The sequence below is a fragment of the Phalacrocorax carbo genome, chromosome Z (genome assembly GCF_963921805.1).
Source record: "Phalacrocorax carbo chromosome Z, bPhaCar2.1, whole genome shotgun sequence".
Taxonomy (NCBI): Eukaryota; Metazoa; Chordata; class Aves; order Suliformes; family Phalacrocoracidae; genus Phalacrocorax; species Phalacrocorax carbo.
The window spans coordinates 82141738-82158970 of NC_087548.1; the positions used below are offsets into that span (position 1 = coordinate 82141738).

A 17233-nucleotide genomic window follows, 5' to 3' on the forward strand; every position below is an offset into this window, starting at 1 on the left:
ATCACGTGTTGAGTGCATGGGCAAGTCACCTTTGTATCTTTCCAGAGTTCATGCTGAGGTCTACTTTGTGTTCATTCTTATTGTGTTTCCTGGGAAACAGAAACAGTGTAGAATAATAGTGGTTTACTAAGCAGCTGGGAGTATCATGTCTGATGGCAAAGCACGTTGTATGCCCATGATGCTGTTTTTCCTTGGCTCTGTATAAGTATTCAAGGATTTTTTACAAATTTCAAATACCAAATAATACCTGTTTCTGTTGGAATTTGGGAGAAACATGGGAAATCTTGTTTACAAAACACATACATGATCCCATTTTGGCTTCTCTTATGCAAATGGTCCATCCTGTCTAGTTGGGAGATGCTGCCTTACATGTATGTCCTGTGTGATTCTGGCTTATGTTCCCAAAAGGAATATGAAGAAAGGAATACAAAGGGCAACAATAAATAAGAAGTAAATTGTACTTTCCTGCTTTGCTCACACAAACAAGCAGAACTGGAGGGATTTTGAAAAATTTTTTTATTTACCAGGTTAATTTGAAAGGATGAAATATTTCTGAGTCTGAACAGACTTCATTTTTCAATGCAATTATGGCCATGCTCAAAAAACTTGTATGATTTTAGAAGAGATGATTATAAATTTGATGGTTGTTCACAATGTTAAAACTATGAAACAACAGTATAAAGAAGGAGGTGTCTCTTCCATAAGCTGAATTTTATTAAGTATAAATGTTACGTCTTTCTATTATGTGTAAATGGCCAAAGAGTTTGCTTGTGTTATACATTTATTCAGGATTGGTAAAACTATAGAAAATTACAGAGATTCTAAAGCACTGAAATAGAGATTTGCAGCAATGGAATAGCAGAGATTAAATCTCAGAAGAGGATACCGTATATGAGTGTTTTCTTGGAAGAGAACATCTTTCTGTGAGTCAACCTGGTAGAGAAAGAGAGAAATTATCAAAAAAACATTGGGAGAAGCAGGAGACAGCAGTTAGCATCTTTGGCTTAATAACAAAGGACATAAAATCCAATTTTGCTTATATACTTCTTATACTTTTACTTATATACTTCTCAAACCAAAATACAGTACCATAGATTTTTAGGTGGAGGAGCTCCTGCTCACTCTGCCTTTTCTTGTGTTGTTCAATAATTTTAATCCAGCTGCTCAAAAAGATCCATCTGTGTAAACAGCCATTAGGACACAACACCTTCTGTGTCAGATATGTGACACAACCACTGTGTTGCCCTTGAATGACCATTTTGCAGAATAACATCAGGTTAACCTAATTTTCTCCAGAAGACATTTCTAGGTTTACAGGAGGGCTCTTTGGAAGAATTTTGGTTAATCATTTTCTCACTGGCAGGTGATGTTATACCAAAATAGAAATCTTGTGCTCAAAATTTTAATTTCAGTCAAAGTTTCCAGTGGGTAGAACTGAAACTTTTTGTTTTATCAATCTAGACCAACCATTGGAAATCTAGAGTTGGCAAATTCTGTAGGAAAAATCTTTATGGAAAGATCTCAGATGTTTACCTAGTGTGCTTAGATCATGTACTAAAAAATCATGTACGCGGTGTTTTGCTAAGGTACTTCCTTTTCTCATAATAGCAAAAGAAAAATTTAAAAAATTATTCAACATCCTTACTCTACAAGGTTGTAGAGAGCCAAACAGCAATGAAACAAGGCAACCATGTTTGAGCTTTCCAGATTGCTGATATTTCTCAGCAAGGGTGACCCATAAGGTAGGGGCACCAAAGACAGTAACACTCTGGCCACCAAAATGTGTCACTTCTCTACCTTGTCTCCGAGATCCTTTCCTTGTAAGGTGTGACCATTCCTTCTCCTGCCCCTATCAATCCCTACTCTATAGCTTGCAGCTTCAAAATGAGTGAACTGAAGGTGCTATACAATAAGTAGTTCCAGAAGCGTATCAGGACATTTTGGCTCATTTACCACGTCTTCTACAAGTAAAGCTTCCACAAGTAGCCTCTGCTGCAATTTAACATTATTGTCTCTTAGCGGTCATGATATTAATACCTTTTTGTTGATATTGGAGTGTCAGCGTAGGCTTCTTGCAGTGATGTCCAGGGGCCTATAGTAAAAACAGTCAAAACTCCTCTAGGCCAAAAATGATCATATGTGTTGGCATAAAACGTTTCAGCCAGCTGGGTGTCTCCTGAGTCAAATAATATGACGAAGCTAAGCTTGGCAGATGAAAACCTGCCAGTGTGGAAGGGCCCTGATGTCTTCTGATTGCTATGGTAGGAAAAACAGAAGTGAAAACACCACTAGAAAATACTATGCTAAGTCTTTTTATAGGCTGACGTTTCAAACGGTGTCAGTGGAGCTGTAAATTGTAAGCTCGTGGCACAGGGTGTAACATTCCAGAAAAAGAATATTTTTTTCCACAGAATCAGATTTAATGTTTAATAACAAACAGTGTGAATGTAGCCCAGTGAACTTTAACACATCAAGGACAGTGTTCTCAAATAAAGTGGCCTGCAAAGGTGACAGAGTTCAGTTCTGGTCTTGTAGACCTTTGAAGCTAGTTTGTTTAATTTGGGGCAAGTTTATATACATGAAAGAGAACTGTATATTTTGGCTTTGGAATCTAGATTGCTGTTTAACCACCATTCATAATTATGGTATTACTTATTAATCTTCTTAGCCTTAGGTCAGTAGAGGTCTGAAAAGCAGCTGCGTGGCTCAAGCATGACAACTTGCCTTCTGTCTTTCCAGTGACAGATGGATTTCAAAAATAAGCACAGCAAAAGCATGTAATGCTTATATATAATTTTTTTCACAGCCCATTGCAAAGTGTTTAAAAAATATTTGAAATCTGTATGTTGTAGGTGGATAAAGTGAGAGGCAGAGAAGCATCCTTACTCTTCTCTGAGTCTTTACATTAGGATGCGGCAGAGATTCAAACCTAGGTCAGTGCAAGACCAGTGGTCTGACTACTTCGGTATGTGAAGAATCAAAACATAAGCATAGTCTTAGTAAAAATCTAACCTTTGTCTACGAATTTTGTAATCCCATGAAGAGCTTCCCATTGACAAAAGCTCAAATTCTCTGTTAAATCTTCTGTTAAAAAGCAGTTCCACTGCCTGAGAGTAACTTGCTGCAATTCAAGTCTATGAAGGGTTATTTGGGATCGGTGTTTGGGTAAGCAGTACTCTCCCTGTCTGTTCTTAAACTGATGCTATATATTCATTGTTAGGTTAAGATGTTAATGTTTAAACAAAGTGCCTTAAATAATAGTAGCCACTTTTAAATTTAATATACGTAAATGTAAACATAATTATTATTTTTTATGTTTCTCAGAATAGTTTACTTGAAAGTGCTCAAAATTCTGCCTGTCTGCAGAGCCCTCTCTCATTTTCTTGTGCATTTTCCTAGATTTTTCCGTGGTAGATAGGATGCTAAATTCTTAGCACAGGACAGGCACTTTGTAATTTTCCATGCGCTACTTAGAAGTTTATGTGAGATTTGGAATTAATCACTTATACAGTTCCCCCTCATAACATGGGTTATCCGTTACTGATTGACCAGTGTAAGTAAAAAGCTCTTAAACTATTGATGCCCTTCTATAAATTAACAATGCCATTAACCTCCACTCAAACAATGAATTATTTTCCTGAAAAATCTCTCCCTGGAGAAAGGGGTTGAAACCATAAAGTCAGAAAGGTTCTTCCTATAGTAGCCCGTGCAGTGCTAAAAACATACCATGGTTACATATAAATATCTCCTTTTGTTTCAACGTATAAATTTACAAAAGAGTGAAGTGAGTAGTTGAACCCCTCAGGGAGCCATAAACAATTACACTGGAGCCAGAAGCTTCAATCCTTTTTCCGCAGGAAAGAAGACTTTTCCTTTTTGTTAGCAGCTGGAACAGAAACAGGCAAGATTGGTTCCAGTGATTCCATTGGTAGCTTTCCCGTTATTCAGAGGAAGAAAAGGGGGCAAAAAGGGGAGGAGGAAATTAAGGAGCATTTTTTTATGTTCACAAACAGAATTTTGGAAGTAGCCTCGTGTTTTTCTATTATGTATGCTGGAATGAAAAAACCTCTCCCAAAATACCAACTACTTCAATAAATTTATGTATCGTAAGAACTAATCATATTTTCAACTTGAGTAATGAAGACTTGAGATAGTTCATGGTGGAACAGCCATAGTCTCCTGTCTCCAAGCAAATTAAATGCCAATGTGAGAATGTACAAAACGATGAATATTGTTTTCAGATTACCCTGAAAAACATTTCTGCATATCAACTCCACATATAATAATTAGAAACTGTGAATATTTAGTTAATGCTGGATTCAGGAGGAGCTCTTACACTTTTCCCTTCTTAAAAAAACAAAAAGAACAGTTATGACTTACTAGGATAAATGCAGGGATGAAGTGGAGTTTTGTTGAACATACACAATTTAAGACTTATTTGCAGGTCACACAGTTCCACAGAGGTCAGAACTGAGTAGGGTGTGCTCACTGTCACACCAAATAACTCTGTTTTTCAGTGAGTGGTGGCCGTTTCTTACCTGCAGTAGAAAGCACTGATCAGAGCAGGAATGGTGATCAGGAATCTACTGTCTATATGGGCTGGTGTAAAAGGCAGCAGAGCTATGGGTTATGTTTTGTAAATCTGTAAGAAAAAGCCACACTCAAAGTCATAGTGTCTTTATAAACTAATACTTTCATGCAAATCTTTTCTGGAATTTCATGCATAGCTGAATTTGTAGGTGGGATGCACTGATGACGCCATTTGCTGATACCATTTCACTTCCTAATTTGATACCTGTATTCAGTGCACATCAGGAAAACATGCCTGTGCATGGGAGGGGAGAGTTTTTCTCTGACCATAATGCCTGCATGTTCAGGCAGCAAAAGCCCAAGTTTTGTCTATCTCAAACAGTGCATTGAATTTGTAGGAGTGATTGCTTTGAAAGTCACACTTACTAGCCATCTAATACTAAAATTGTCAGCACTAATATGTCCATGATCTCATACTGACTTCTCACATATTCTATTGCAAAAATATTTTTCTGGCACTTAGTCCATTTTTTTAATGCCGCCTTCATTTCAGTTTCATCACTGGGAGAAATGGAGGATAGTGCAGTAGAACACATACTTTTTCCTCTCCTCCTGCTTATATACTTCAGATATTTGAGTTTATACCAATCACCTATAAAAGCTATTTTGAATCTCTTTGTCTATGAATGAATATCAGTCTGTGGCTGACAGCCAGAGTAGTCTTTTCTACCCACAGCACCACCTACTGAGACCTGGTGCCCGCTCTCGTAAGTGCTGTCTCCTAGCAATCATTTTGTCACTTCCACCTTCTGCTTGCAAATGGCACCAAAGTCCTTTGTAATTGGTCATTGTAACTTTTTCTTGCCTTAAATCACAAATAAAAGGGTATTAAAATTCAAAAGGAAAGGAAAGGAACATTCTCGTTAAAAGCATGTAAGGTATTTGTATGGTGGTGTTTGTGACAGATCCATTACACCGGCTCAAAACTGACAAGCCAGCCTGCAGCCGTGAATTAATTCTCTGTAGTGATGCGAATAACGTGAAAAACATTTAAACATACTGGCTGGATAAGGCTAGTGATATCACTCCTATACTTAAAGTTTAAAATACGTTTAATTACACAGCTGTCTGATTATATGGCAGAAATATTTTAAGACAAGTGGAGAGTATTTTAATTTGGCTGATACCTGGCAGTTCATTCCCACAGAAAGCACTGAAGATTCTCAAATAAAAACAACCTCCAACCTCAACATAGGAAGACTGACATGTCTCTAGTGAGCATAGGCGCCAAGTGCAGACTCACTGCAATCAGCAGGGCTATGTTTTTACTTGGCTGTCCTGCAACATTATTCTGCCACAGTGGAAAAACATATTAGGAATTAAACCTTAACTTATCACTCAACTAATAATTAATTAATAATGTTTTTTTGGGGAAAAAGGTCCATTACCTTTTTTAACTAAGATGCAACACATTTTTGGACCCTCTGTCGCATTACAAACATGCTTTGTCTATTAGAGGATAGTCAGTTTAACAATAAACTCTGTCCTGGGTTAATTTAGACAAGAAAAGTAACTGTCACAACTCCAAAATATTAACTCTTTACATGCAATGGTTCTGAGTACTGTCTTAGTTTTTAAGGGCAAGGTGTGGTTCTTTGTGTGGTTCCTCAAAACATGGATAATATTAATCATCTGTGTCATTTGAAGTTGCTTCTGGGTTGTTTCTTTTTAGTGCCTTCCTGTATTTCCAGCTGGTGTTTTTATTCTTCTGTGTATCTTGCTTCCATTCCTAAAGATAATTTTTAATAAAATATTTTGAGAGTTAGGCTGGATATCAGGAAGTAAATACAGAACTTTAAGCCAGGGAAGATGGTGGGAAAAGGTAGAAAAAAGGCGAAGCCAAAGAATACTCATTTTCAAGTCAGCTTCCCCTGTGCCTCATGCCTCACCAGTATGGATGAATTCCTTTGTTTATGGTCAGTTCAGGCCTAGAGGAAAGAGGTTTTAGAAGAATAAAAGAAATAGAAACCTGTTCAATTGCTCTTTGAGCATAAAGCTTGAGATTTCACTGTGTCCTAATGCAAGTGCACGCTAAAAATATGTTCTTCTCCAAGTTTTGTGGCTTGCTAACCTCTTTGGAGATGCCAGTTCATAAACTGGTTATGTCAGTCCTGTGCAAAGAACATAAGCAACCTCCATTTCAAAGGTGTGTCTCATAGTCACAAGACTTGAGCCTAGAAATAGCTGGCCTTCAAGAGAACAGGTGGGCTTCGAAGATTTTCTCTTCCTGAGGGGTGTAAAACATGACTTTTCTTTTTCACCTATGCTCTGATTCAGACTTTCTAAAAGTGCTGCAATGCAAACTCTCAATTTAACGTTCTCCTGATCCTCTGCAAATTTACTTCACCCTTAACCTTTTTCTTAATGCCTCTTCCTCTCCCCTGCCTCTGTGCCAACCCTTTCTTCCTGCATCATTTAGTGAGGGCCCAAAGCAAACAGCAGTATTGGTTTTCCTCCGTGTGTTCTGCCGTGTTGTTTAAATGTAATGAAAAACAAAAGCCACTTTGAATGTAGGTAAATATTTGCAAAATTGCTTCCTGAGAATTAGAAGTTTTATGAGATTGAAGATAATATAATGAAAGTTTGCATGTCTCTACACTTCTGGAACAGAGATAGAGGTTAGTGTAATAGAATTATGATAAATAAAAATCAAAATTCATAGGCAAAAATGAACACAAGACAAATTCCAACATATTTATAAGAATGTACTAATTTCCATCTCAGCTTAATGGCGTTACTGTTGAACTGCTTACTTCTAGAGGAAATAAAATATATTGCTCTGTCAAGTATTAGAATATACTACCAAAGATAATAAACAGTTGCTTGATCTTTACATAGCTGATAGTAATCTCTTCAGCATTGTCTTTTGTTTTCATATAGTCACTATCATCAGAATATTACAGAAGTGATGGCCTCCTGTTTCTCATTTAAATGTTAATTCCTGAGGGGTGTATTTTTTTTTTATTTTAGTTTTATACTTCCTGGTCAAAGCAAATATTCTTTAATACTCTTTTAAAGAGATTTGGTGCAAGTTAGGGTTTTTGAGAGCAGAGCAGTGCTATTTACCCATGGTCTTGGTCAGAGGAGAATGAGTTGATACTGCTGGTGTAATGATAAGTTTGGGACCTTTGTCAAGAACCCTGTTGATATCCAGCTTTTCTGAAAAAAATAAAAAAACAGCAGAAGTTATAAAATTAGTGAAAGTAGATTTTACTGTGAAGAACAGGTCACTTTTAATGTGTGCACCTGGAAAAAAAAAAAGTCCTTTTTATTCCAGGAAAGGCCTCTATTTCCACTATAGGAGTTCTAGTGATGATAAGCATAGCAGCACACAAAAGTACAGTAAATCACGTGAATTGCTGCATTTCTAGGGAAACACTTGATGGCAATCTCCATCCAGATCTGTTTAATTTAGACAGTGACATAACTACTAGAACACATATGATGATGGGGGATTTCCACTTAATTAGATGACTTTCACTTTCACACTGAACAGACATGCCCACTGAGGGGCAGTCTTCACCCACGCTCCAATCTGGATGATCAGAAGGCTGACGTTACTTAAAATTCATTCATGTGGGGTTTTCATAGCTATTCTACGTGGACTTTCTTTACAATTAATTTACCTAAGGAGGGAATGAAAGAGAATCCTGTATTGCAATCTCTGAAGTGTTTTAAATTAATGCTCTATTTTGAGCACTCATCAATATCTGCAATATGCTACACATACCAGCAAATGAAATATTAAGTAAACAGGTTTGAGAATTTGGAGAGAAAAAAGTATTAACAGAATTTTGGGCTCATTTTTTCTGCATAAATACTAATTTTTGTAACCTTTGGGTTTTACATCAGCACTCAAGACTCAAAAACGCAGTAAAACATAGGAAAAGAATCCCATTTTTTCCTATATTATACTTTGTAACAAAAAAATGGTTGAAATGGGTAACAACATGTATTGAAAAGTAGAACTTACATTTTTCAATTACATTCACACTGCTTCCAGATAAGATTCTGAGGCTGGCTACTGCCTGTATGCGAATCAGGGAATCAGAGTTAAACCTGCAGTGAGGGATCTGGGTCTGGCATAGGCTGCACACCTGGGCTTTTAACCCATTTGCCTCATTCTGTGTTTTCATGCTCTATGCTTACATCCAGTCAAAAAAAAAGCGCAGAGATTTACATGTTCTTCAAGATATGTTAAATTATATTTTGATTCATGTAGTAATACTGCGTAGCTGCGGTTTGTTTACAGCAAAATTTGTAGGACAAGATAATACCCTTTATTACAGCAGCTAGCGCAGTTGGAGAAATTTAGGTAAGTCATCTAATATGCAAACACTTTTAGTGATGAAGAGCTGAAGAAGGGGCTTGAGTCCCTCAACTTCTGTATTTTTTTACTAATTGGGTGATTTGGACAAATTTACTACCTCACCAAATGGCTTTGCTTCACTGTAAATTTTGTGAGTTGCCAACGGCCCAAAGGGGCCATCATGGCAGCCTGCAGTTGCTGGAAAATTTTAGGAGAACCCTACTTTTTTGCCCAATAACTTTCCCTGAACTCCCTTCTAAGTGGCTGTGAATGCAAAAAAAAAAAAAAAAAAAAATCTTATGAACTTAATCTTATCCAGTGACATTTTATTCAGCAAGAGTATGCCTGTGTAGTCCTTTCCTGGCAGACATAAGTGTACACTTCTCGTGCTTCAAGCTGGACTCAGGCCAGCTCTGAACAAAAACTGTTTAGCTGCAGTTAGAGTTGCTTTGTGTTCAAGCTAATATGGGACTCAGCCTCTCAGCAAGAGTTATTTTCTCAAGTACTACACAGTGTTAGCCAAACTATACAGCTTTTGATCTGGAGCTAGCTCATATTCGGCTGTCTTAAAGCATAAGGCAGAAATCACACCTGTTGCAAGATACAATACAAACTAAAGCTGATCTTATGCGACATGGCTAATGGCAGAAGGTCTGTCCTCGCTGCCCCAAGGGGCTTGGGGACAACCTTATGAGCTATTTTTAGACACACCCTTTGGAGGTGGGTAGGAGAATGGGAAGAGGGGGGGCGGGGGGGGAGAGGCAGGACGGTACCTGCACAGATGAGATTAAGGAAATCAAGTTATTTTCATTCAAATGGCAAATTCAGTTTTGCTTTGCTGTCGAGAAGCGAATACAAGCAAGGTCATCCACAAATGCAGTATGGAAGTGGCGTGGAATCAACGCAAGTTTGGAGTTCAGAAGTTATTTCAGTGATAGTAATTGGCTACGTGAACACATTAAGAAGAAACAGAAAAGCAAAACATGTGGTGATGAGGTCACTTCAGTTAACAAATTAATGTGCATAAGCTACTTTATGCATGTTTGACCTTCTAGTGTTGATTAATTTAACACATGGGAGGGGTCTGAGGAGAGCATTTGCTATTATTAGTATGGTCGAGCATAGGAAGTGTTTGAAGCACTTGGTCACAGCAAAAACATCCCTGTTTCTGTAGGAACAAGCAAAATGTTGAGACTAAATGCAGAAACGATCTCTAAAAGGAGGCAGGTTTGAGATGTGTGACTGTTTAAGACAAACATTCTTTGTGTTTGTCTTGTGTTGCAATAAAAGATAGGAGGATAATACCATGCTCCTAGAAAAAAAAAAAAGGAGGCTATAGAAAAAGTGCTTTTGTTCACATCTTGAAAGTAAATGGGGTGATTAATTGCCTTAGAAGTATCAGTTAAGTAGACAGGGCGTTTGCTTTCTTGTATATGCACCCATACACAAAGCCATTCTGCTCGGCCTGTTTTCCTTGCGTATGTGATTTAAGCGTATGCTCTTCAAAGCTGGTTTTCAGAACTCTGTTTTCTGTCTCAGCTTTTTTTGCCTGCAGGATTACCACACATCCATGAGAAATATTCATCATTTTGGGCCTGCTAAACGTAAACAGCTCAGTTTTACAGCAACAGAGCTGCAGAGGAGCTGCAGTCACCTCAGGGAAGGAATGTGAACTGGGCTAGGCGGCTATCAGCTCACAAATAGCTCTTTTTAAAGAACTTAGATCTGAAGATGTTTGACACTGTCCTATCAAGCAAAAATTGGTCTCTGTGCTATGAGTGGCAGGAGCATATTCAGTGCTTAAAACGATCCTAGAAAAAATTTTTAAGCCATGGATATTTATGCTTGTGACTCTGAATGCTGCATCGGAGTTATTATTTGAAGAGAATTCTCCTTTGCACTGCATTATACAGTTTATAGCCTGCAAAGTCAGAGAAGCTTTTCTATTCTTGCAGCTTGTTTTGTCAGTCAGCTAGTGGTACATGGAATGGTCTGGGAATCAGTTTTACTATCACTAAAAACAATAAGGCATGGTCATTACATATGACAAGCTTTCCTTAATGTTCAGTAAGGAAACAGTAGAAGTTAGGTACAGTAGCACACATTATTTTGGAGTCTAAAAAATCCATGGCTTATTAATCACTTGTGAAATACTTCCTTGTCTAAGATCAATTTTTGTGCACGGAGGTTCATTTGGAAATTAATTTGAAATGTTTCCAGTTACTTTTTCTGGTTTCAGTCTGACGCAATGAAACAGAAGATGGTTCTAAAATTACCACCCTGTTAGGAATGGGCTTTGTTTTTCTTGCAAGGTAGGGTCAGTGGATCACGTAATTAGAATTATTAAATGCGGTTTCAATGGATTAAATGTAAGTGTCTGAGGGTAGTGCTTCTTCACTACTAAAGCTGGAAGAATTTATAAATAACTAATGTTACTACTAAAATAAACTAGTTTGAAGTATTTGCATTAAAAAAGGCTGCCGTTTGGCCTTTGGTCGTGACCTTTTTATCAAAGGGTGTCCTGCATTATCTGGCAGCTATCGTGTTAATCAGAGGAGCTGCCGAGAGCCAGAGCCACCGCTGCTGGGAGCAAAACCCTGGGAGAGGAGGTGCTGGGGAGGGGGACAGACTTGCTGGGAGAGGCAACTCATCCCCGTCTGGCAGAACAACCCCACTGGGACCCGCCGCTGAACCATCTCGTGTGACCACAGGCGCACCGGCCTCGCTCGCCGTGCCAGGCGGCCGGTTCTGTCTCGGGAAGCAGCACAGACCTTCGGGGTGTTTGAATGCCACCTGTGTTGCTTTGAGATGAGCTGATAGAAACAGGTGACAAAAGTGGCATGGTGTAAGCCTTTACAGGGGAAAAAATAAAGCAAGGCTTGGAGATCAGGAGTCTCGTTCACTCTCCATCTTGTAATTAGTATCCATCTTGTCCCCTCCTCCCTTCAGTGGCTTTATTCCTTCTTGCTGTCACAGTAAGCGGAATCTGTGTCAAGGCCAGAAGTTCATCTTTTGGAATAACAGGTAAGTGATACTTGAGAAAACAGGAATAATTTTCAATTTATCACATAATAGCTTGTTTCAGGGAGGTGTTTTTTTTTTAAAAAAAAAACACAAAACTTTGGGCTCAAATCTGGTTTCCCTGAAGTTGTCTTGACTGCCCCATGCAGGCTTTCTCACATGCAACGTCTGATCTCTGCAATCAGGTGGGAACCATAACTGGAGCCTCCCTACTGATGCCCAGTAATCATAAAAGAGTCCTGAAGCTGCGTACAGCTGGTGAATTTAAAATGTAGAAAGCAAACCTCCTTTCTGTTTCTACTACGAATAAAGGGACAGCCGTTCTCAACTTAACAAACTCATTTTGATGTTCCATAAATGTGCATTAGAAATTTGAAGCTAATAAGTGTGATAATAAGTAGGATAGAAATGGTGCCCAAAGCATGGAATATGTTTAAGTGCTTCATTCCCAGGGTCCCCTGGTGCTAGTTTACCAAACTAATGTTTCAAATTGTGAGTAATTAAGACAGAAATATGCAAAAAGCAGCTGACTAAATGACAGTGTAGAACTGTGTGCTCAAATTCTTTTAGTATTCCATAGGAGATCCTGACCAAGAAACAGGCATTAGACCATATAAGCCTACATAGCCCAGCCTTGGGCATGGCTGTCTAACTTACTAGGTAAAATACAGACAGTATTTAGTTATTTTTTTAAATGCAAAAATCTATGTCTACATTACTGTTTTAGTGGAGTCCCTTTAATAACATCTGAGAGGTCATTTTAAAGAATTAAACTGGAATGCCTTTTTATTTCTAGAAATTTTGCTAAGTCTGGCCTTTCACTACTATCTGTAAGCCCGCTTACTTCAGATCAAAAAGTTGTGTTCTGCATTCTCATTATTCATGAGAAACTATTTCAGAAAACGTTGTATTCCCAAGTGCTCACCAGAATTTCTAGTCACTAAATATCAAAATAGTGAAGTAGACATTACAGAGTAATTTTTCAGGCTAGTTTCATATCCAGGTGCTCTATGCCAGAATAAACATCAGTTTATTTTAAATCATTTTTGCATTAAGACCATCAGAATAACAGTTATTTTAGGAATAAGTTACTTTCTCTGCAGTTCTTTTTCACATGTTGGCAGAACCTCAGAGTGCAGATACTGGTTAGATAAGGAAGGTTCTATGTTTGAGTTTGAAAAAGCAATTCAGTCTGTACCCCTGAACAAAGTCCATGGCAGCAGCATACAACTAATTTCTATAAATACATGAACCACACTCTGGAACTTATTTTTACAATACTGTTTGTCTACTAAAATTTGTACTCAATACCTAATCTACGTTACTGCTTTAGGATAGTCACGGTTCTAGGATTCTTATCTTTTTGGCATATTTAATGCATTTTTCTTTGTTTATCTGTTCTTAATCTAATTTATTGCTCAAAGCACTAGTGACCCAGTTCCTTTCCCCACTTGTTTCTAGATGAGGTGAGCCTGTACAGAATAGATAAACTAAGACTACTAAGAGATTATTTAATGCTATTTAATAACCTATGCCAGCTGGCATGCTTGTGGTAGTTTTATTATAGGTGTCTGAAAGGTCCTGTCTTCAGGTGGAATAATCTTAAATCTTTACTGCTTGTTATAGCCTATACTATTTACTAATTCACATTGATTATTGTGGGTTCAAAAGTCAATCTTTCCATTAACACAACAAAATCCAAAGGTTTTGTGTTCTATTATTGTTAGGGAGGCAAATGTTCTTATTCTGCTCCGTAATTATGGAGCGTTTTGCACTGAGAAGGCAGTAGTTGAAGATACCTACATCACAATAGACGATACTGATCACTGAACAGATCATTCTCTAGGCTGTATTTAGAAAGGATCTGGATGAAAATTGCCACAAATATTTAAATAAGGCCAGCATTTATTTGATATCATATGTTACAAATAACAGTAGCACTAGGGAACTTACCTGTTAGCCCTTGTTGAAGAATGCTTGGTTTGTTTTCAGTAAATTTCTCTTTATGTGTTAAAAGCTTCTGGCAAGACTTGAATTGCTTCAATTAGATGTTCTTTCACATCACACCAAACTTCATCCTAGAATAGCTCTTCCAGCCAATAAATTAAGACAGATCCCATAGTCTTGCAAAGATCTTGCTTTCTACGTGTAAACCTTTGTTTTTTCATAAGACCATAGGCAGCATGCACTCTACCAAAAGAGGTACTGGTGAAAAGCATAACCGTTTTCCATCACCAGCTTTCTCCTAGAGTTTACATTTTTAGTCTACCCGCTTTTTGAGTACACAGCCACTTATTCTGTAAACATGACTCAGATTATCACTAACAGTTTAACTAGGAGGTCTTTGCTTAACCTAGCGCATTTTAACTGAAGGAGAAAAGGAAAAGGCCCTCAGGATGATCTCCAGACCAGTATCAGGGGACTAATCTCTACACAGAGGTGTGCTGCTGAAGCATGGTGAACCCAGAAGACACTGTGTGTCTGTAATTATGTCTTGGCTATTTCTTTTTTAAGAAGATAGGTAAATAATTATCCTTCACAGTCGGCTAGCCATATAGAGGAGCATGGGAGGCCTCTGCTAGCATACTTAAAATATTAACCAAGGAGACACCCTGATGGTATCCAGACTCCAATTGATGGTGTGTCTGCCCTACCCTGTGTTGTGATTCCTACAGGGGGGAAATCTCCTCTGGGCATGCAGGTGGAAGGAGAGCAGCAGATTACTCCTTCCAGCATCTAGACTCTGGGAACTGATTTTATCTTTCTCATCTTCAGGTTGTTTCAAGAACAGAATAGAAAAAGTAGAATAGTTCCAGTTGGAAAGGACCTACAACAATCATCTGCTCCAACTGCCTGATCGCTTCAGGGCTGACCAATAGTTAAAGCATCCTTTTAAGCGCATTGTCCAAATGCCTCTTAAACACTGACAGGCTTGGGGCATTGACCATTTCTAACTAATTACATAAAGCGTCAGTTAACAGATGTGTTTCTCTTACAGTAATTTTACTTACCCAACATCACATATCTCTGACCCTCGATAGAGTCCTAAATTCAGTTTAGAGGTCATGATGTCAAATCTGTTTACACTTATTGGTAAGGAAACTTACACCTGAACTTTAAGAAAGACTATATCCACAAATGGAGGAAATTAAAAGTCACTTTATTAACAGTTTTACCTGATATTACCCCTGTCATGGTTATACAGATCCCACTTGAGAAGCTTCTAGAGCCAATTAATCTGTCATGGCAGATCTCCTCCAGGTCTAATCTCACATTCTAGATAAAAAACAATACAAGGCAGGTCCGACCACAGAAAGTCGACATCCATCAGAACAGCTTGGTTTGGACCTGCCAAATCAGCATATTCAGACTGCCCTGAGCTGTGTCTGGGCACTTGAAACTGGAAAAGACTGTAGATATGTTTTTGATGGTTTTAAAAAGAGGGTTTTTTCAGCTTCTATTTGCATCATTGTAGCAAAAGCGTTGTGTTATTGAGGACCTTGCAGGGGGACTGCAGGAGGTCTGGCTCATGTTCTGTAATGAGTGGCAAAGCAATGTGCATCTTTGTCACAGATCTAAATGGAGGTGATAATAGGAACTGTCTTTGTAGGGTACTGTGCCAGATACGTTGTTCTGAATCTGTATATAAAACTAAGTGGATTAGGAACTGCTAAGAGCTTGTAAGTCCTTGTTTTTCCTTATTTACAAATAAAAAAAAAAATCAAGTATAACTTCTCGATGAGTGTCACTTGACACATTCTTTGTAAGGGACAGCACAATTGGAACAGAGGAGAAACTGTTTTAGAGGAGAGCCTGCGTACTTGTGTCAGGGTCGTTATGTGGAGGGTGCCAGCTACCCCAGCCTTTCCCCAACAGCTGCCTTCTGCTGCACGGGCAGGGCTGCGCTGCGCGTCACGGTGCCTCACCCCCTCCTGCCCTGCATCCTGCACCCCCAAATGGCCTGCCGCCTTGCTCGGAGAAGCAAAAAAAGTCCCTGAGCCTAAAAATGGGAAGTGAAGGGTCAGGGGCTGCACTCACCATGAAACCGTCTGCTATCCTGCTCAGCTGGGGGAAGGGAATGTGTAATGTACGGTCGCTGATGTCTGATCACTACTAATACCATCAGTATTTTAAGTGATTTTCTTTTAGTTAGCTGTTTGGGATTTTATAAAGTGCTAGTTTACAGTGATATATAATCAACATACTTTAAGCAAATAATTCGTAAACCCAAAAAATATCTCTTAGATACACAGCACGTGCAAATTATACACTAAGACTTTGGAGTTGCTGTTCATAAGGTACTTACTTATTTTTTAATATATATGTACACTGACTTAACTGAAGCCAGAAATAAAGCTAAACCCACATGCATTGTTTTTTTTCTGGTGTCAGTTATAAATCACCCCTCTGAATGACAGTAATTTCTGAACAAATTTAGTGGCCAGTGAAGTTGTTTAGCGTGTGTATAAATTCACAAAGGAACTTTAACTGCTTATTTTAGCACCATTAATACAGCATAAATATGAAATGAAAAGTTAGTTATTGAACTTTTCTTTTGACCCAGTTAAACACTGTTTTGAATCTTCTAAATTATATAACCTTTTCCTCTGTGCAGTAAAACATGCTGTGTGTTGTATTGTTACTTTTTCCAGAATGAGTGACATAGAATTTTTGCTAGAGTCCATAGATCTCTGCATTTTTTTTTTGTACATCCTTTGTTGGTATTTTTGTCCTGGTGTTTAATATCAGAGCACAAAACACAAGAAGAACACTTGGCTTACATCAGTGCTGTCCTGACCGACCAAGCAGTAACAAAAAGTATGATTCATATGCTCTATTATTAAGCAGCGTCCCTGTGTTCAAGGAGGGAACCCCTTTTTTTTACCCATATAAAGTAAATTCAAAGCAGAAGAGAGCAGTTTGGTGAGGACATGGGAGTTTTAGTGTGTTTATTTTCATTGCAATTAAGTCCATCAAAGGAACAGCACTGTAAATTATGCCTTTGATACTACTCCTCTTTAGAGATTGGGTTGGTATAATGACAGATAGCATGTGGTTGGGCTCTTTGTTTGATTTTCTTTTTTAATGGAAACGCATGAAAAGAAGCTCTATAAGGAAGACACTCTTTTCCTAAGTGGAACAAAGAGATGAATTTTGAATTATTAAAAGAACATAATAAAATTGATAAAGGAGAAAATATTTATTTAACACGAGAAGAAATCAACACTGTTAGGATCCACTCCCCTAAGACATATATTAAGACATTTCTGTCGAGAGGGACACCACGTCGAAAGCTCTGTGAGTTCCTACTGT

The 17233-nt window shown here is 38.2% G+C and overlaps 1 protein-coding gene and 1 long non-coding RNA gene across 6 annotated transcripts in view; one reads left to right on the forward strand and one right to left on the reverse strand.

Moving 5' to 3' along the window:
- ADGRV1 (adhesion G protein-coupled receptor V1) overlaps positions 1-17233 on the forward strand; it is a 285841-nt gene that overhangs the window by 172993 nt on the left and 95615 nt on the right. The window lies entirely within an intron of this gene.
- On the reverse strand, positions 436-14383 carry LOC135310653 (uncharacterized). 5 transcript variants are annotated; one of them, XR_010370743.1, is made up of 6 exons: positions 13874-14383; positions 7657-7749; positions 5718-6319; positions 4539-4642; positions 2038-2256; positions 436-933 (listed from the first exon to the last, which is right to left on the reverse strand). It is a non-coding gene; the product is annotated as an uncharacterized LOC135310653 (long non-coding RNA). The 5 variants fall into 5 exon arrangements; XR_010370745.1 differs by having other exon boundaries at positions 2038-2092; positions 13874-14382; XR_010370744.1 differs by lacking the exon at positions 2038-2256 and having other exon boundaries at positions 5718-5881; positions 5979-6319; positions 13874-14378.